This window comes from Pinus tabuliformis, chromosome 4_2 (assembly GCF_031772625.1).
Source record: "Pinus tabuliformis cultivar Carrire ecotype Pingquan chromosome 4_2, CPIR1, whole genome shotgun sequence".
NCBI lineage: Eukaryota > Viridiplantae > Streptophyta > Pinopsida > Pinales > Pinaceae > Pinus > Pinus tabuliformis.
Window position 1 is genome coordinate 139,487,082 of NC_142304.1, and position 20,594 is coordinate 139,507,675.

General features: G+C 38.9%; 1 pseudogene; it reads left to right on the top strand.

The window, feature by feature from the left end:
- The first annotated feature begins 7,807 nt into the window (after positions 1-7,807).
- LOC149168608 (uncharacterized) lies at positions 7,808-17,853 on the top strand (annotated as a pseudogene).
- The last annotated feature ends 2,741 nt before the right edge of the window (positions 17,854-20,594 follow it).

Here is a 20,594-nt window from a genome sequence, read left to right on the forward strand (position 1 = left end):
AATCTTGAAAGGTCCACAAAAACATGGTGCTAGCTTGGGACATGATCCAATCTGCAAGGAGCTCTTCTTTGGTTTTATGCATAAGTACACTTGCTCCCCAACCTGGAACTCCTTTAAAAACTTATTCTGATATGCATAGCTCTTCTGCCTATCACGTGCTACTTTCAAATTCTTCTTGATTAACTACATTTCCCATTCCATGTCTACCAACATTTCCGGTCCAATCAATAACCTATTAATTGGATCACTCCAACTGATGGGGGTATTACAACTCTACCCATACAATGCCTCAAACATACTCATCTTCAAAGATTCTTGATACCCATTATGGTATGTGAACTCTACCAGTGGAAGATACTCTTCCCACTTTCACTGCTAATGCATCAAGTACATCCTAAACATGTCCTCCAATATCCTGTTGACCCTCTCATTTTGTCCATATGTTTATGGATGATAAGTTGTACTGAAGGCCAAATCTGTGCCCAAACTTGCAAATAGTTCCTTCCAAAACTTGGAAGTGAACTTTGCATCCCTGTCTAACATAATCTTCTTTGGGACACCATGCAATCTAATGACATCTCTAATGAACACTTGTACTACATCGCTCGCTGGTTGACTTCACTGGAATGAAGTGGGCAACCTTTGTCAACCTGTCCACAACAACCATGGTGGAATCAAGCTGTCACACTATCCTCGACAATCATGTGATAAATTGCATGGAAATGACATCCCATTTCCACTCTGGAATCGCAATCGGCTGTAGCAGTCCACCTGGATGCCTATACTATACCTTTATCTACTGACAATCCAAACACCTAGCCACAAACTTTGTTGCATCCTTCTTCAGATTCGACCAATAATAAAACTTCATCACTACGGTCAATGTCTTTTGATAACCTGGGTGACCTGAATATGTTTTTGCATGGGACTCCCTCAAGATAACATTTTTGAGCTCCCTGCTATTTGACACGTATAACATGTCTCTAAACTTGACCAATCCATCCATTATAAAACAATAGTCCACACCCTATGCACCTACACTTGTACCTGTACCTATACCACTAGCTGCACCTGTACCTGTACTCTGCTGCAACCTGCGCACAATCTCCATATACCTGACATCCCTCTAACCTGCCTACAAGATCCTATCTTGTTGATTTGTCCCATAGGAACTCATAGTTGCTATATGATTTACCTGTATCCACCTGCTAAGAGCATCTGTGATCTTGTTCTCCTTTCCTTTGATGTACTTGATCTCAAAGTCAAACTCATTTCACGACCAACGATCTAGCCTGCTTGGCATTCAGATTCATTTGGTCAAACAAGTATCTCAACCCACTGTGATCACTCATCAGTAGAAACCTCCAGCCAGAATATAGTGCCTCCACATATTCAATGCATGTATGATCGTTGCCAACTCAAGATCATGTGTCAGATAGTTCTGCTCACTACAACAAAACCCTCTGATTAACATCCCTTTTTACTTCCTTTTTTGCATCTAGATCCCGTTTTTGGTGCTATTTGCATCCATTTATCGAATATGGTGAAAAAATTGATGCAAAATTTGCACTAGTTTTTGCACCAAGATTAGTACCATGTGTTGCACCAGGTTTTGCATGAGGTTTTGCACCAAGTTTTGCGCCAAGTCTTGCACCATCATTTCCACAGGTTTTGTGTCAAGTTTTGCAGCTAATTTTTGTTTGGCCTACGTTTGCATCCTCTATTGCATCCACTTTTTGCACCTACACATGCATCAAAATTTGCATCATTTTTTGTATTGTCTTTACATCCTCTTTTTGGGTCATTTTTTGCATCCATTTTTGCATCCCCTTTTGTACCAAGTTTTGTGTCTAGTTTTAAATATACTTTTTTTGCATCCAATTTTGCATATTTTTTTGCATCCACATTTGCATCTTCTTTTGAATCCATTATTGTGTCCACTATTGCATCTACTTTTGTTGTGCCACAATTTGCGCCTAGTTTGTAACCTACATTTGCATCCAATTTTTCTTCTAATTTTGAATCCACATTTTCATCCTCATTTGTATCTATGTTTGCATCAAAATTTGCATCTATTTTTGCATCCCTTTTTTTTATTCACTTTTGTATCAAGTTTTGCATCGAGTTTTAAGTCTCATTTTGCATCAAATTTTGTTGCATCCACTGTTGCACCCATGTTTATGTCCACTTTTGTATCCCTTTTTTCATTTTATTTTGCATCAAAGTTTGCTTCTTTTTGTGCATCTATCATTGCATCCACTTTTACATCCACTTTTGTTGTGCGACAATTTGTGCCATGTTTTGTACCTATTGTTGAACCCATGTTTGCTTCCACTTTTGCATCCTCTTTTTCATCCAAATTTGCATCAAATATTGCATCTCTTTTTGCATCCACTTTTGTGTCGGGTTTATGCATCGGGTTTTGTATCTTGTTTTGTATCCACTTTTGCATCTACTTCTATTGCATCCAATTTTGTGTCCATTGTTGCACCCACATTTGCGTCCACTTTTGCATCCCTTTTTGCATCTTGGTTTGCATCTTCTTTTGTTTCTTTTGTTGTATCCACTTTTACATCCACATTTGTTGAGCCACAATTTCTGCCATGTTTTGCATCTACCATTGCACCCACATTTGCTTCCACTTTTGCATCCACATTTGAATCCTCTTTTGTGTCCAAGTTTTCATCGAATATTGTGTATGTTTTTGCGTCCCCTTTTGCATCCACTTTTACATCAAGTTTTTCATCTCATTTTGCACCTACTTCTATTGCATCCACTTTTGCTTCTAATTTTGTGTCAACTATTTCACCCATGTTTGTGTCCACATTTACATTCCTTTTTACATCTTATTATGCATCCAGGTTTGCATCCTTTTTTCTTCTTGCATCCACTTTTGTTTCACCGCAATTTGTGCCAAGTTTTGCACCTATTATTGCACCCATATCTGCTTCCACTTTTGAATCTGCGTTTGCATCTAAGCTTGCAATGACTATTGCATCTATTTTTCATCTCATGGTCAAGTTTACCATTTATTCACATAGCATAATGGTCATAGGTGCATCCCCATTAAGAGGATGAACTACATTTCTCCCTATTGGAGGAGCAATATTTGCAACAATCATGATTTGGCATTGTTGCTAAGGTGGGAAAGGATTGTTCAACACAACAGGTTGTGTGGAAGGATTTCACTAATTATTGTTCTCATTAACCTCATCCAAATGTGGACAATGATGTGTCATATGGCCCCTACCACAAATATTGCATGGGAACTTTAGCTTTCACTCTTTCTTCCCCCCAGCATTAACGTTTAGAGCTTGTGGTTTTTTTCTAGTTTTTTGAAGTAGTTCTCTTGTTCTTCTTCTTTTTACCACTCAATTATTGTGGTCTACCAGGTCATGTGGACTAAACCAAGTTAATGGTGGTTGTTTGGGAAAAAAGTTTTAGTTTTCTTGGCTATAGGTGTAATCAGTGCAGGAATATGAGAAATAACTAACTAGTTTAACCTCCCAACCAATTGAAGATAACCCATTATTCAAACTTAGAAGAGTTTGATGCCTCCACTATGATTAACTCTTTGCTATTACTTGACGCATAACCTGGATATGGAGGAAGGCACAAACGATATCTAGTTTGATTCAAGTGTTTCTCTAGGTTCTTCATGAAAACTTGTAACTCATCCAACATGAGGAATACTTCCTCCTTGGCCTCATTTTGATCCAACAATACACTTCCCAATATAATTTTCAAATGCTAGTAGATATCAACAATATTCGTATTAGTTGTATCTTCCTCTGGTGTGTATTGTGTTAAGCACCCAATATGCTACCTCTCCAACCACTTCGATATCTATCAAACATTTGTGCTTTCCTACAATGTCATGTTTCATTGCCATTATTTTGTCATGAATATTCAGTGAGTGTGGATGCAATACAAAGGTGTTGAAGTTTAAGCTTTCTATTGTGCTCAAAAGCCTCCTTATTTTATGTAGTGGGCCACTCCTCGTTAGCTTTGAGTGCATCGATGATGCATTGTAAGCTTGAATCAATGATAACAAAAACTCCCTAAAATATGAACATTTTCTCAAGAAATGGAAGTGAAGGGTAATGGAAGCCAAGGAGGAGAGGAACTTGGGAGATGAGGGATTTTCTCAAGGATGGATTCAGAGAAGAACTTAAAGGAGAAATACCATTCATGACTTGAAAAATATATCCAAAGCGAAGGAGAAACCCAACCAAACCTGACTATAACATTCTAACTCAGGGGTTGAGAGTTGACACAACAAAAAAGAAAAGATAAAAAAATGTAACCAATGCTCGGGGGATACACTAGGAAAGAACACCAGAAATAAAGGAAAAAACAAAGGGCAGAGAAATTATCCACTATACATAGTTAAAGTAGTATCCCTAGAGGAAACTTCCTATGGCATTATTGTAGTTGAAAAACAATATCCAGTGAGTGCTAATAATTAACCACATTACAAGGCCCTGTAGCCTGAATTAACATCTTCCTTGTGCAAATTATGACAAGTTTTTAGAGCAAATGGCCACACGTACAAATTATGAGTGTTCTAAAGAGGCATGTAGACTGGGAATTAAACCAATGATGGCTCTAGAAATACATACCCCAATATCATAACTACTATTAATTTCAACTCAGTTGTAACCATTAAACCAATAGTAGTTCCAAAGGGATCTCACACCAAATTGGAGTGACATAACACAATCCTCTAGGAAACTGGGAAGGTGCATGCCCACATCCCCATCTGCGAGTGCTTGATGGGAGGATGGCCATGCACTCTCCCACTTGGCATGTCTTAGTCATTCCATTGAGGGGAGATTCATATTTGTAAGTATGACATTTCAAAACTTTATATTTAAATTTAGTTAATAAAAATATAATAACCTAATACTTACAACATAATCTCTTTTTAAGCATGCACACACTCCCTCTCTATATATACTCTATGCTTTTTTTTTTCCCCTAGGAAAAAATCGTAATTTTATTCATATTGATAAAATTACATTTTGTAGATGCTAGAAGCATATGCATATGGTTGTACCTGTAAAAACAGGCAGCTAAACAGAATATAAAAATCTCAAAGGAGCAAAAAACTGTTCCTGTGATGACAGGAATACGGCAGAAAAATAGAATATCTACGGACCTATATTTTCCTTCCTTTTTTCTTCTCTACTTTACGCCAGACTCCAGCATTTGGAGTGGGGACAATTATGGCAAGTTGGTTTTCCTCTGTGTACACCAGTTGTTCCTTTTCTGAGTCTGATCCTTCGGAGCTATGTGCTCTTTTGGCCCCGCTAATTTCCAGCTGTAATTCTTGCTGCCGTCCCAAGTTATTTGGTTCCAATTTGGGTCCTTCGGTGTTCTCCTCCTGCAATTTTTCCTGCTTGCTTTGTGCGTTCAAGGGATCCGTGTTCAGTGCAACCTCCTCTAGTGGTTCGGTGTTCTGCCAGCCTTTTGGCTTTTGCTGTTGTTTCTTGTTCCCTTTGGGCTCCTTAGGAGACAGTGGGAATGCATATTGTAGGTGCCCTGTTTGCAGGCAGCCTCGGCATCTGAATGCCGTGTTCTCGTAATCAAGTTGCTGCGTCCACAGTGAATTATTAAAATTCAATGTGACGTGATCTGGGAGTCCTTGACTTAGATCCACCTCTACACATATTCTGGCATATGTGAAAATTCCCCGGTTGGCTCTGTCATCATCTATTTTAAGGTGTTTCCCTAAGGAATTCCCAATGGCTGTTAATGCTTTTCGATGCCAAAAGTGCAGTGGGAGGTTATGTAGCCTCACCGATACTGGCATCATCGATACTACCATGGTATTGGCATTAAAATCCGGGAACCAGGTGGTGATAAAGAGGCCAGCATTGCCCCAAAACCAAGGCCCCTGATTAATGGTATTGTCCCATTCCAGTTCTGTGCTAAATCTGACTATGAAGAATCATTTAGGGCACATTTATATTTCACAATTGGGTGTCCATGAAGCATATACCCATTGATGCAGTGCATCGGATTTGGGCCAATAACCGTTGAATCTGCATATAACAACATTTTGAGTTAAATCTGTGTATAGATCTGTTACCTCCGGCAGTGATACTGTAATCAGAGGTGATTCTGGCCTCTGTTCCACAATGTATGGCCCTGGAAGCTCTGGTGTGGGTTCTGATCTGTGTTGCTCTGGTTCCTTTCCTTTGACAGCATCACGGAAGGAGCCTGTATTCTTTGAGCTGGTTCCCTTGCAGCCGCCTAGAAGCCTCAGATTGAGGGTGATGGTTGAATCCTTAACAACTCCATAGTGCTGGAGAGTGTGCTGGTCCTGCATGCACAGTCCTGCGAATAAAAGATTTTGACATGTTACCGGAATTCCCAGCTTGGTCTGGATCTGATTTTTTAACTCCAAAACCTCCATCCCTTCCTTGATTTGTACACAATAATGTCTGCCTTCTACCGATCTGATGAATATTTGTTTCAGATCTGACAGATCTGCTTTGATCCGGCCCTGATCTGCATGTTTGTTCTCCGGATCTGGCGACTCGTTGTTGGTTCTGGAGTTTGTATGTCTATCTTCTGCGTATAAGGGCTTTCTTTTTACCCCCAGATGCATCCATAGCGGCTCCAGATGCAGCCACAGTAATTCTGTTTTCAGTTCCGAGCCGCCCAGCGCAGGTAAAATCTCAGGCATCAGGACTATGCCTCCCCTCCTTATCCCGATCGATTGAAGAGGTGCCCCCTTCTGTTTGTCTTCTTCTCCCGCAGTTACTTCCGGGCAGATCACTTTCATCGTGCCCTTATGCTGAGTTAAAGGCTCAAGATTGAGTTGGTACTGCGTTTTTGGATTCGGATCTGGGCGGTGGTGGCCTGCTCCGACCGTGCCATGCTCTGCTATATTAAAAGAAATCGTCACCCTGTGTGAAAACCCCTGGAGCAGATATTGGGAGTTCGTCCGAGATCTGGAGGAGGCTTGATCTGTCGCCGAGGGCCGATTAATTGCAAAGGTAAGCCGGATCCATGGATCGATTATGCTACCACGCGGGTTCATGCAGGGTTTCCCTGCGCTCACTGCCCCTTCGCTGGATTTTCTTGTGTCGGCGGCACTGAGGGTTTCAAGAAACCTAGCCATCTGTTCTCCCGAGCCGCAGAGAGTCCGATCCCGTTGAAGAGTTTCCTATCCTCTATCACCATATATACTCTATGCTATGTATATTACATTAGAAATTTAAATAAAAATAATAACAAAACACGTCTAAAAAAATTCTCTTTACATGTATGTAGTTATATGTATTACGAGGATTATAATAAAATTAATAATAAGAATTTTTATAGATAGAGATGTGAAATTTATATATAATATAAATAGTATTATAAAGAACAAGCATAAGTCAATCTTAATTATGAATCTATCAAGTGAAGAGAGGGACTACATCTCTCAACATTTTCTCAAAATTTTCACTCAAAATGAGTTTGCATCTTGAGAGATTTGATCCCTCTCAGCATTTGAGAAAACCAACAAAGATCTATCTTAATTCCAAATCTATCAAGTGTCGAGAGGGATCAAATCTCTCAAGGCGCAAATCTTTTTTTAAGTTTTTCACTAAAAAGAGGTTTACATCACTATAAATTCAATCCTTCTCTATTATGCTTCATAGATTCAGACTATAGATAAATATTTTAATCAATATTTTACAAGTTGAGAATAACCTAAATTAATATTAATTTTACCTTATTGTACTTCTATATTTTAGAAAAATAGAATTTACCTTCAACCTAAATTAATATAAATTTTTGTATTTAGAGAATGAGAATGTACTTTCAACTTAAAGTAATATATATTCTAGCTCTTACAATGATGAAAAATGGGGAGATGCTTAGAATTCAATGGAAAAATCAAATAAAAAAGAAAATCAACATTAAATAGTCAAAACTAATAAAATAATTTTTTTTATTTAAACATATAAAAACACAAAAATAATAAAAAACAACGTAAGGACAAATATAAGTATTCAAAAATATAAATATGAATATATTGAAAGTATATTACTAGAATTTATTATTAAAAAGAAGAACATTTTTTAAATTTGAATGAAAATAAATTATGAAAAGTCCTACAAATAAGGCTAATTTGTTAATGGTATTAAATTAGCCATTATGTATATTAAAAGAAAAAAGAAAAGTCAACTTTAATTACTCAAAAAACTAATAAAAAATAAATTATTTAAACAAATAAAAATAATATTAATAAATATAAATATTTATAAGTATAAATATAATAAACTATTAAAACCGGGTTGGGATGGGAACTGTTACACTAAAATTTGTCACCATGACTATTTGCAGTTAGTATGGCTCTATCAACTGTCATACTATACTCCTTGGCAAGTCTCATACCTCTGCTCTTCGTGTCAAACTCCAAGAAAGAGAGAAAGTCTTTAAAAATCTATATATCTCTGGGTACGCAGTTTCTCTTAGCCTTACCTGCGTGTACGCACCTCAAGTTCACAATACCTGTGTACTTGTACGCTCTGTCTGTAAAGGGGTGGGTGCGTACTCCTGTAAAGGTCAAAAGGCGCAAGTTTCACTTCAAAAAAGTTACTTGTGGTCATTTCTAGAGCATTCTAGAAGCTTGTTTGATGTGTATTGAGCGCCTCCAGATGGTTCATGTATCCCTATGAAAGAGGAACTTATCCCATTAAGAGGGGAGCTATCCCATTCAAAGAGGGGCTTATCCCATTGATGGTGGACCTGATTAACTTCCTATAGAGCACTATAAATACAGGCATTGGGCCAGAGGGAGGAGAGGTTGAAAGCTGAACATTCCTAAGGGTAGATGCTGCTGGAATTAGGACTCCCTTATAGAGCTTGAGAGGAGAGATTCCCATCATTTCCTAGCCTTATTTGGAAGTGGGTGAGCTGATCAAAGTAAAGGAAAACTCTTGCTGGACCCTAGGAGGGACCTGCACAACACCAAGGCTTAGGTTGTAATGGTTTCTTTTGTTTCTACTTAATACAATTAAGCTCACTTTTCTCAACAGATTGTTATACATGATTTGTTTCATATACTCCTTGGTCTGTATGATGAATATGTTTTATTTTATAAGTTATTTAGGTGCTATTTAATCTTTTGGCTTGTTAGTGAATGCAGGTTTCGAAGAGAAGGAGGAGCTCATCCGGATCGGCGAGGCTGGACTACTACAAAGCGTTGGACTAAAGGTATGTTATAATCACCTGATTACTTGTATTCTAAATGCATATTTAGAGAAAGGTAGTGTTTAGTTGTCTTGTTTGTCACTAGAAATCCTTAGCTTCTAGGGAGGTCGGTTTTGTCCGCAAAATTGACTCTTTCCGCATGACAAAATGGCGACTCCGCTGGGGAACTCCATTGATGTGAATGATTTTTCCTTTGTGTGAAACTTTGATTTGAGAAAAGTCGTTTGTTTTCTTGTTTTTGGCTGTTTGACTGTGCATTTGGGTGGGATAGCTTAGGGTTAAATTATATTTTAGTTTTTCTTGGTTTTGCTAGAAGTACGCAACCTCTGCATTGAGCACAGTGCGTACCTGTACGCACTGCAGCTTTGTACACAGAGCGTACACGCACCTGTGCACACAGGCTGCCTGCGTACCCCTGTCAAAAGTTTAGAAAATTCCATTTTTTCCTTTTTACCCATTAGATTTTGTTTATAGTTTGTTTTTGCTGCCCAAATCCACTGGTTACCTGTCAGAAGTCTTCATCTAGGCTTGTTTCATTGGCATTCTTACTCTAAGCTTTCATCAATTGGGTGTTTTGAGTCTCTTTTTGAGAAATTCTTAATTTGATTTCCTTTGGTCATTACTTGGAGGTTTGTCTCAGTCTTTTCACAATTTTGCATCTTTTTGCTTTTGTTTTTGCAAAAAAATTTCCCCCTCATTCGCTGGGGGGGGGGCTAAATTGTGTATGAGTGTTAATCGCCTTTGAGTGTTTTTATTTTTTGATCTTTGGAAATCTCACCCAATTTTCTCGACTTGCACTTGATTGATTCTTAGATTACATTAGAATCATCTTGTGTTTGAGAATTCTCTTGCATAGATCACATTTGCATAATTAGAATTCTCATTTTCAGAATATGAATGAAAAATGTGCATAGATTACATTTGCATACTTTTCAAGTGAATTGTGCATAGATTACAATTGCATAGTTTACATTCTGAAAAATCAATCGTAGATTTAGATCAGTTTTCTTTGATTTGAATTTACACAAAAATAAAAATAAAAAAACTATTTTGGAATTGATTTGCATTAGTTTTTCTTGATGAAATTAGTGCATTAGAGAATTTGTTATATTTTCTCTTAGTGATCAACTTTTTGCATTGTTGGAAGTGAATGGAAACTCTCTCCTTACTTTAGTTAGGATTCATCGAATTGAAAGGATTACATTATCATATTCGATTGCATTCAGTTTTGAGTCGGGTCATAACACCATTGGTTTCGTATCCATTTACCCCTTTGAGTAATAACAGCCTAAATAACACAGCGCTTAATTAAAATTCTTCTAGTGATTTTTACATTTCTAGGGCTCTGAAACACCAACATAGATCAGGCTAGTGTCTTGGAGTAGGAGAGTAATTAACTCTCCAAGACAGCAAAACCAAACAAGTAGCTCATCTTGTGGTAGGATAAATCCAACTGTTACATTTATGCTCTGGGAAAGCTCCTCTTAAAGGAGAAGCACGAGACTGTGTCCGAACCAGTGAGGGGATCAATCCTCCTTCATTGGGAAAGACACCAGATACGCACGTACTACAAACGGTAAACCTCAGATTATTGTCGAGGAGCCTGGGGTCACTTGTCGGTAAACCTTGGATTATTGTCAAGGAGCCGGCAAGGGGATTGAGCTTGTTACTCTGCCCTTGCGTGCTATCGGGTCGTAGACTGTTCCCCCAGGTGTATTTGTTACTGTTGGTGACCTTAGTGACCATTATATTTAAGGTTCTACCCAAGGTGACGGTGGAGGGAAGATCCCACTGTACCTGGAGTAGACGTCGGCTAGACTCACTTGGATTTTCCGGGGGGTTCACTTCACTCGAGACGGTTAAAGTGGAGGAACTTGTGCCGGTCTATTCATTAAGCAGGTTACCGGGGTAACTGTTCCACCCGCCACTTCTGTACTGAATTCTGCAATGTTGGATTTCATCCCCAACTAGTGTTTTCGGTCCGGAAGGTTACTGTTTGTGTATGATTTGACTCCTAGATTTGATAGTGCGTGTTAATTTGTTTGTTTTTACTTTTAGAGACCATAGGTGTGAATTGTGAATTTTAATTGTTAGGTGTGAATTGTGAATTGTTAATTTTAGTTATAAATTGTTAATAAAATTCAATGAAGTTGAATATAATGGAAAACGTTCCGGAATTTACCAACCTAGGAACCCCTCCTAACGAGAATCCTAGTACTTTTCCTTACTTTGGAAATGTTGGTCCTCCTTATATGGCTACTTTGTCATTACCTGGATTTACAATAGGTTTACCGATATGGTTATTTTCAACTTCGTTGGCCCAAAATACTCCAATTGTTCCATCTCAACCGGATGCTTCACCTCAACAGAGTTCACCATCTCAACATCACCAACCTTCTATTGACCCTTTACCTTCTTCGCCTAATTTTTCTTCCTCCATTTCTTCCTCTTCGCCTGGTAAAAGCCTTGATGCTAGTAACCAGGAGGCTAAGAAGAAGAAGAAAGGGAAGACGAAGAAGAAGAAGAAGAAGCAAGATAAGAAAGAAGTCAACCAACCAACCACGAATGTAAGTGTTAGTTTTGTTGAGGAAAATTCCGACATGCACCGCAAACCCAAATACCCTTGCAGGCTTTGTAAGGGTGACCACTTCCTTGTCAATTGTCCTGGTATACCAAAGGTCTTGGAAGTATGGTCAGAAAAATCTCATCAACTTTCCATTGATCCATCAACCAGTGATAGTCAGGTTCCTGGGAAAAAGGGTAAAGTTAGGTTTCCTTGTAAGTTATGCAAAGGGAGTCATCAAACTCACATTTGCCCTCACATGGATGAAGCCTCAACATTGTTGGAAAACCTTACTGTTCCACAGCAAGAATTTCCAATTGGTTACCGTAAAATTTCTCCCAACCTACCGTCAACTGACGGAGTGATTGATCTAAATTCAAGTACAGTCGATCACACTCTCCCATTGAAGAGTGAAACTCATGTCACTCAGGTTGATGATCCATTAGTTGATCAAGTGGTCGATTCAATTTCACATTCGGTCGATCCCACTTTCCATTTAGAGAGTGAACTTCATACCGCTCAGGTTCTTCTTGTTACATCAGATTCTTCTATGCCGGGGGGCATTTCACCTGTTTCTACAGAACCCCCTCCAAGTACTGAGGTATTTTCCTTTGATTGGAATAGACTGATAGAACCTCGTCTTCCCTCCTCCATCCCTTTCCAAATCATTGTCAAGGCTGGTGGTAGGGACATACATCGTACTCAGGTAGATGAAGGTGCTTCTGTTAGTATTTTATCCTCAACTGTTTGGAAAGCTTTGGGTTCCCCTCAGCTTGCGCCTATTACGCAGAATCTGAAAGCTTTTAACCGAACCATTAGTGAACCTTTAGGGATCCTTCCTAAGTTTTCTATTACCTTGGAAGGTAAAACTGTCTGTATTGATCTTATGGTAGTTCGAGGTCCCTTGGATTTCAATTTACTCCTTGGGCGAGACTATGTTTATGCAATGAAAGCTATCGTATCGACACTCTTTCGCGTGATGTCTTTCCCTCACAATGGCAGTATTGTGACTGTAGACCAGCTTTCGTTCCCTAGTCTTGTTTCAACTACTAATAATATGACATCCCTAAATGTTCCTGATTCTAAAGTGGTATAGACCCTGCCATGGGTTAATTATGTGGCAACTGGTCGCATGTTTTCAGTTACCGATGTAAGTGAGCCTCTCACTGTTTTCTCATCTTCCTTTGATTTAGATCCGGTAATTGACATGGAAAACTCTATGGGATAACTTGAACATGATGTTCTTATCCCTTTTGAGTCCCTTGACATGTGTTCCTTCCCGAGAAGTATTCTTCCTTCTGATGAAGACCTCTTGGAAGCCATGATCAAGGTGTGTCCATTGACATGTATTTCCTCCAGTTGGAAGCCATGATCAATGTGGCGAGGACAGTTCCTGTTACTGAGTCAACCTCATTAAAAAATGAATCAGGTTCGAGGATAGTTCCTTGTCTTGTGTCAAGCTCACTAAACAATGAAACAAGGGTAGGTTAAGTAGGTAGATTGTAGAGAGTAGTCATGAGCATAGTTCCTTGTCTTGTGTCAAGCTCATTAAAAAATGAATCAAGGATTTTAGAGCATAGTTCCTTATCTTGTGTCAAGCTCGTTTAAAAAATGAAACAAGGGTTTTGAGGATAGTTCTTTTCCTGTGTCAACCTCACTAAAAAATGAAACAACTCCCACAAGTCTTTCCAAGATCTTGAAAGTAAAGCTTCATTCCATCCACCTCATTGAATGCAATGAAGCTTGGGGGGCATGTACCTCGTTTTGCGTCATTATGCTGGGGGCATGTGAACTTGTAACAAGCATAGTTTTTCGTTTCAAGCTTGCGTAAACATGAAACCGAATCCGAGCATAGTTCTTTTCCTGTGTCAAGCTCATTAAAAAATGAAACAAATCCTCCTTCAGTTTTGAGTCGAGTGTTTGGCTAGATCTCATAAATGTTAAGTTGTATATTTAGGTTAGTTATTTCAGTTTTTTGCATAATTTTCTTACAATTGTAGGTCGAGTCTTTCAAATGATCTTGTAACTCAACCTTCATTTCATTCAACTAGTTGAATGAAATGAAGCTGGGGGGCATGTGCTCTAGCAGTTATGCTTAGGGGACATCAAGCACAGTTTTTCTCTATTTCAAGCTTGTGTGAAAATGAAACTACTTTGAAGCATAGTTTTTCTCTGTTTCAAGCTTTTGTAAAAATGAAACCTATCTCGAGTCAATTTCAGTTATTTTCAAGACTCGTTAAACTCATGAAAATCTCGAGATTATTTTGCTATCTTTCATTCTCGTAAAACAAATGAAAATGCCGAGTTCTTTCCGTCTTTTCCTGCTCGTAAATTAAATTGAAAGTCGGCCATATGAGTACGTTTTTATCATTTTTTTCGAACTCATTAAAACTTACAAAAAAGTGAAAACCATGAGTACATTTTTTTCATTTTTTCGAACTCGTTAAAACTTACGAAAAAGTGAAACGTTAGAGTCACCTTTAAGCCCTTTTCTGACTCCTAAACTATGAAAAGATTGTCGAGCGTTTCTTTTACACTCGTTAAAAAGGAATTAAAAGACGGTCCTCTTATAGCCCTTTTCTGACCGCAAAAACATGAAAAGATTGCCGGATTTTTGTCGTTTCAAATTCGATATTGGAAATAAAACGGCGTGTCCTTGATCGCTTTTTACTTTTCAGGTCAAAGACAATAATTATGAAAGTACTCCTTGGTCGTAAAGATCAAGCGGTTCTCTCAAGTATTATTTTATACTTTTTCGGGCTTGGGAGACACAAATTTACGAAAAAGGTCAACCCTGGAGTCTTCTTAAGTTTTTCAGACTCTCTAAAATTGAAAAACGCCGAGTTTCTCCTATACTGGACTCGTTAAAATTTCACAATAAAGGACCTGTTCGATTACAAACAGGAACGGACCACTCCTTCTTAGGGTTCGAATCTAAACTAAGTTGGACTCATCCGAAGGATGAGCTTATAATCAAGCATATGTTATCCTCCTCAAGCTTGTAAAAAATAAAGAGGTACTTGCCAGAAATGGTGGGGGAAAAGATAGGAAAATGAGCCTATTTGTTATCCTTTGTCTTAGAAGAAGCCTTATCACCACTCTTGAACATGACACTTTTCATTCACCTGGGTTGGGAAATCCTTTGCCTAACAGTTGATCAAACCACATTGAAAATCTTCAACCGGTTCCGGGTATTAACTTTGGGTCAATTGTCACCAAGCCATCTGTCATGTCGTTATGTGTTCAAGAGGTCACTACAAATAAACCATTCATCTGCAAAATACCCGTCATCCATCTCGACCATCCCTGAGTTAGTCCTTACAGCTACATTTCTTCAACTTGATCTATGATTTCGTGTTGTGGGCTTGCTTGCAACGGGTCACTTTCTATCGACATTAGCACATTATCTAGAAAGATGACCTAGAAATCGTTAGTACCTTGAAATCTGCATGCATCAATGGCAGGTTTCTCGCCTTTGACGACAGTTTACATCATTGACTTTCGATCGAAGGATTCCGTGAAATGTTCGACATCAACTCATTCATTCACATCTCATGGATTGTACTGGGTACTTTGAGAACCATTGACATCACTGGTGGTCTCTCTCACACTTGTTAACAGTTTACATCATCGACTGGTAATCAAGTGGTTTCTACCATGTTCGACATCAACTCATTTATTCGCATGGATAGAATCGTACCTTTTTGGGAAGTAGAAATGAAGACCCTGGATCTAGTTTCCACCATCCAGGCTGCGAGGAGTTTTGTATTCATTGTATAGTAGACTAACTATAAACAGATGGCTGCGTCCATACTGTGTCTACAAGAGTCTATGATTATGATGTATTGCGAAATCATTCCTATATCAGAGCAGTAGTTAGTTTGTTAGTTAAAGTTTTCAATCTGAGTATGGGAATGTCTACCTCAGTGATGATATGATCTTATATATGTATTTTGTGTTGAATATTTGCAGGTTCCGACTGGGCTCTCCACAAGATAATTCCTGAAATGATAAAGTACTTCACCCTTCCTAGATGATATGAAACCCTAATCTACTACAGGCTTCACACTTTAGGGGGCAATCTGTTACGCTAAAATTTGTCACCATGACTATTTGCAGTTAGTATGGCTCTATCAACTGTCATACTATCCTCCTTGGCAAGTCTCATACCTCTGCTCTTCATGTCAAACTCCAAGAAAGAGAGAAAGTCTTTAAAAATCTATATATCTCTGGGTACGCAGTTTCTCTTAGCCTTACCTGCATGTACGCATCTCAAGTTCACAATACCTGCGTACTTGTACGCTCTGTCTGTAAAGGGGTGGGTGCGTACTCTTGTAAAGGTCAAAAGGCGCAAGTTTCACTTCAAAAAAGTTACTTGTGGTCATTTATAGAGCATTCTAGAAGCTTGTTTGACATGTATTGAGCGCCTCCAGATGGTTCATGTATCCCTATGAAAGAGGAACTTATCCCATTAAGAGGGGAGTTATCCCATTCAAAGAGGGGTTTATCCCATTGATGGTGGACCTGATTAACTTCCTCTAGAGCACTATAAATACAGGCATTGGGCCAGAGGGAGGAGAGGTTGAAAGTTGAACATTCCTAAGGGTAGATGCTGCTGGAATTAGGACTCCCTTATAGAGCTTGAGAGGAGAGATTCCCATCCTTTCCTAGCCTTATTTGGAAGTGGGTGAGCTGATCAAAGTAAAGGAAAACTCTTGCTGGACCCTAGGAGGGACCTGCACAACACCAAGGCTCAGGTTGTAATGGTTTGTTTTGTTTCTACTTAATACAATTAAGCTCACTTTTCTCAACAGATTGTTATACATGATTTGTTTCATATACTCCTTGGTCTGTATGATGAATATGTTTTATTTTATAAGTTATTCAGGTGCTATTTAATCTTTTGGCTTGTTAGTGAATGCAGGTTTCGAAGAGAAGGAGGAGCTCATCCGGATTGGCGAGGCTGGACTACTACAAAGCGTTGGACTAAAGGTATGTTATAATCACCTGATTACTTGTATTCTAAATGCATATTTAGAGAAAGGTAGTGTTTAGTTGTCTTGTTTGTCACTAGAAAGCCTTAGCTTCTAGGGAGGTCGGTTTTGTCCGCAAAATTGACTCTTTCCGCATGACAGGAACTGTGCTAGGGTTTTGAAGGTTGATCTCGCATTCATGGAAGCCGCCGTCGGCGATCAAAACGACTTGTTATTCTGCACAGATCTCATGCAGGGGAACTGCAACGCAGGATCTCTAGTGCCCATCTCCCCCTATTCCCATGCCGTGGACCTGGAAGGGTGGAGTTTCGATACCAGTTATTCTATGTGGGCATCACACAATTTGCCTGTAAATCCCTCTTAGCGTTTCCAGCCCCCTCTTGTTCATGAAGTCAGTGAGCCCCTGAGAAGAATCGAGACTCATAATTTCATGCAGAATCACCCCTCCTTTCAACAGAAGAATCTCTATGGCGATTCTGCTCCTCAGGGTAGAGTCGAAAGAAAGGAGCCAAATTGCGGATATTCATCCAACGAAATGGATGATTTGAAGGAGGAATTAGATGAGAACGCACAACCTAAGGCATTGGTCTCGGAACGGAAGTGACGCAGCCATATGAATGAAAAGCTCTATACTTTAGGCTCCCTCGTTCCAAAGATCACAAAGGCAAGGGATCTGCGGCCACTGAAAATCCCTAGATCTGCCATGGATCATTCAGATCGGGCTCTAAATAGACAGATCGGCCAAGATCTTGCAGGTCTGACACCCCGGATGGAAAATTGCCATGGCAGATCTGCTCTAAGATGCACAAGAAGCCCTGGCACTGGGTCCAGGCACTTCTCTGACTCCTTTCCAATCCAAATTTCTCAGCCTACAGGTAGAACCATCCTGCAATGGGTCAGTTCTTCAGATCTAGTGCTGGATCTCAAACTAGATCTAGAACGGTGGATTGGGATCCCTTCAGGCCTTCAGAGACTTCTCTTTCAAGGTAAACAACTTGAAAACCTTCTTCTCCTCTCTTCTTACAGCATTACCCGGAACAACTGGTAACCCTTCGTCTGAGAGGAGGTGCAGCGGGATAGTCATCCTCTGCTCGTCCCTTCTCATACAAAGATGCAGTACACTTTGAGAACCCCACCCCCCCGGTGGCCCTTAAAACTAAACCCTTTTTGGTTGATAAGATAGAAGAATTTCCCTCTGTTGAAATCAACCATGAAGATCTTGCAACCCAACTTCAAGAATTTGCAGAAAGAGCCATCATTTGCAGATTTAACAGACTGTGGCCGCGATCTCAGGATCTCTATGCATGGATCCATGCAAACTGGACTCATCATTGTAAGATCAGTTTCTGTTCAAAAGTTTACTTCATTGTCCTATTTGATAATAGTAAGCATTATGAAAAGGCCTTAGAAGAAGGCCCTTGGTTCATGGGAACTGCGAGGCTCTTCTTGACTCCTTGGTTCCCAGATTTTGATCCAGCAACTGCAATCATTACCAGGACACCTGTATGGATCAGGCTTCCAAACTTACCTACCCACCTATGGCATACTCGTGTCTATAGAGCTATAGGCAACACCTTGGGCAGTTTCATTATGGGAGACTACTAACGGGAATCCAAAGGTCTCTACTCATATGCCAAGATATGTGTGGAGTTAGATTTGAGCAAAGGACTTCTAAACCAAATCAATCTCAAGATAAACGACTTTGTCTGGACCCAGACACTGGATTACGAAAATACTGCATTCCGTTGCCGCCATTGCCACCAATCAGGGCATTTGTAAAACACCTGCCCATCTCGCCCGACCAAAAAGAATAAGGATAACCTCTCCAAGCCCAAGTCCAAGCGATGGGCTCCTTGCTCTCCACCTCCAGTCGTGGATTCTGATTCCTCCAGCTCTGAAGATGAAGGTAGCGATGCAGAAATGGATCAAGCCCCTCATCTTGTGGTCCCTTCCATCGATGGTCCGGCGTAGTCCTCCGATACAGCCACCGCTCAGAAACGCGTCCATTTGATATCCTCCTCTAATTCAGAAAAGGAGGGTTCCCTTGTGGAGAACCCCAATATTTAAGTGGTTATTGCTCATTCACCCCATGACGGTTGGGTCAAATTCAAAAAAAGGAAAGGGAAAAAGCTTCGTGTTGAGGCTTCTACCCATTCTGGGTAGAAGTCAGTCGTCTTTTGCATCCAGCCATATGTTGTAGCTTCTTGTTTGTTTCACTTCTTCTCCGGAACCGAGGTTGATAGTCCTATCATTTTCGGTTGCCGGTTTTCTGTCTCTCTTGAATGTATCTTCTTGTACCATATTTTTGATTAATAGAATTAGTCCAATTCAAAAAAAAAGAAAAGAAAAGAAACTATTAAAACCATTATTATTAACAAAATATTTTTTTAAATTGAATGAAAATACATTTATGAATAGTCCTATACATAAGCCTAAATCTTGGGGCTAATATATAACTAAATTGGAAATAAAATGGTATTAAATTAGATATTATGTATTAAGAATAGAAAGAAATATTTTTATTTGAATTAAATAAATAATGATTATTTTCTCCCCTTTTTTTTTGAATTTCCTTAGATGTTTTTTTGAATTTCCCCTCCATATCTATCTATTTTTATTAATAACTAAGAAGCAGAAGAAGCATTGGGCTTCTACAACTTGAGGGTTTTTATTGTTATGCAACAGGTATAATATCCATTAGCCCACAACTTGAGGGTTTTTATTGTTATGCAATGCATATATCCATTTTCTACATCTAGTTCACCGATATAGGGGTTTGATAGATCCAAATTGATATTACAAACATTTGCTAGAAGGGTTTGCTAGATCTAGTTCACATATACAAGTGTTTGCTAGAAGAGTTTGCTAGATCTGGTTTGCCAATACATGGGTTTGCTAGATCCAGTTCATTGATATAGGGGTTTGTTATATCTAATTTGCTAATACAAGTGATTTCTATATCTAGTTCATTGACACAATATCTTTAGATAGGGGATTTTTATTGTTCTAGAATGCATATATCCATAGCTAATACAAGGGTTTTAGATAGATGGTTTTGTTGTTTTAGAGTGCATATATCCATAACTAGATCTATTTATCTGATACATAGGTTTTGATAATGCAGATCTTCCAAAAATACTACATGAGTTTTGATAAAAAGATTTTATTGCTGTGAGATTCATATATCCATAGCTAGATCTACTGATCTTATGCATGGGTTTTGATAATGCAGGTCTAACAACGATAAGAGCTCCATAACTCAGAAGCAGAAGAAGCATTAAGGTTTGAGCACTAAGTTTTCTCCACTTAGTCCAATTACTTCCAAGAATAGAAGGTTTTTATTGTTATGAAATGTATATGTCCATAGTAGCTATAGTACCCTAATACGAATGTTTTAATAGAAAAAGGTTTGCATCTGTGGAGTTGTAGCCACATTGACTAATTAATCGATGCTTTTGCCATGTTCTAAATATATAGCCTCTTTTTCGCCAAATCCTTCCTCCATGAGAATGGCATGGAATTTACCTTAGTCGTTTTATTCACTCAATGTCCTTTTCAATCACAAGATATTTCAATTTATATTGAATTTGTTGTTTTTTATTTATAATGAATCAGCTTAACCCATTCACTAGATAATATGGAATCATCGCAACTATATTGACTGGTTAGATATCTATTATTATAACTATCGACATGGTATATGGTAATCCATATCATTTTGATTAAATATTTTTTGTTGTTGTAAGCTTAGTGGGACTACATCTTCATCATGTCCAACTTCTCACCCCCATCGGGGGGATTGCACAAGATTTGAACCGAAG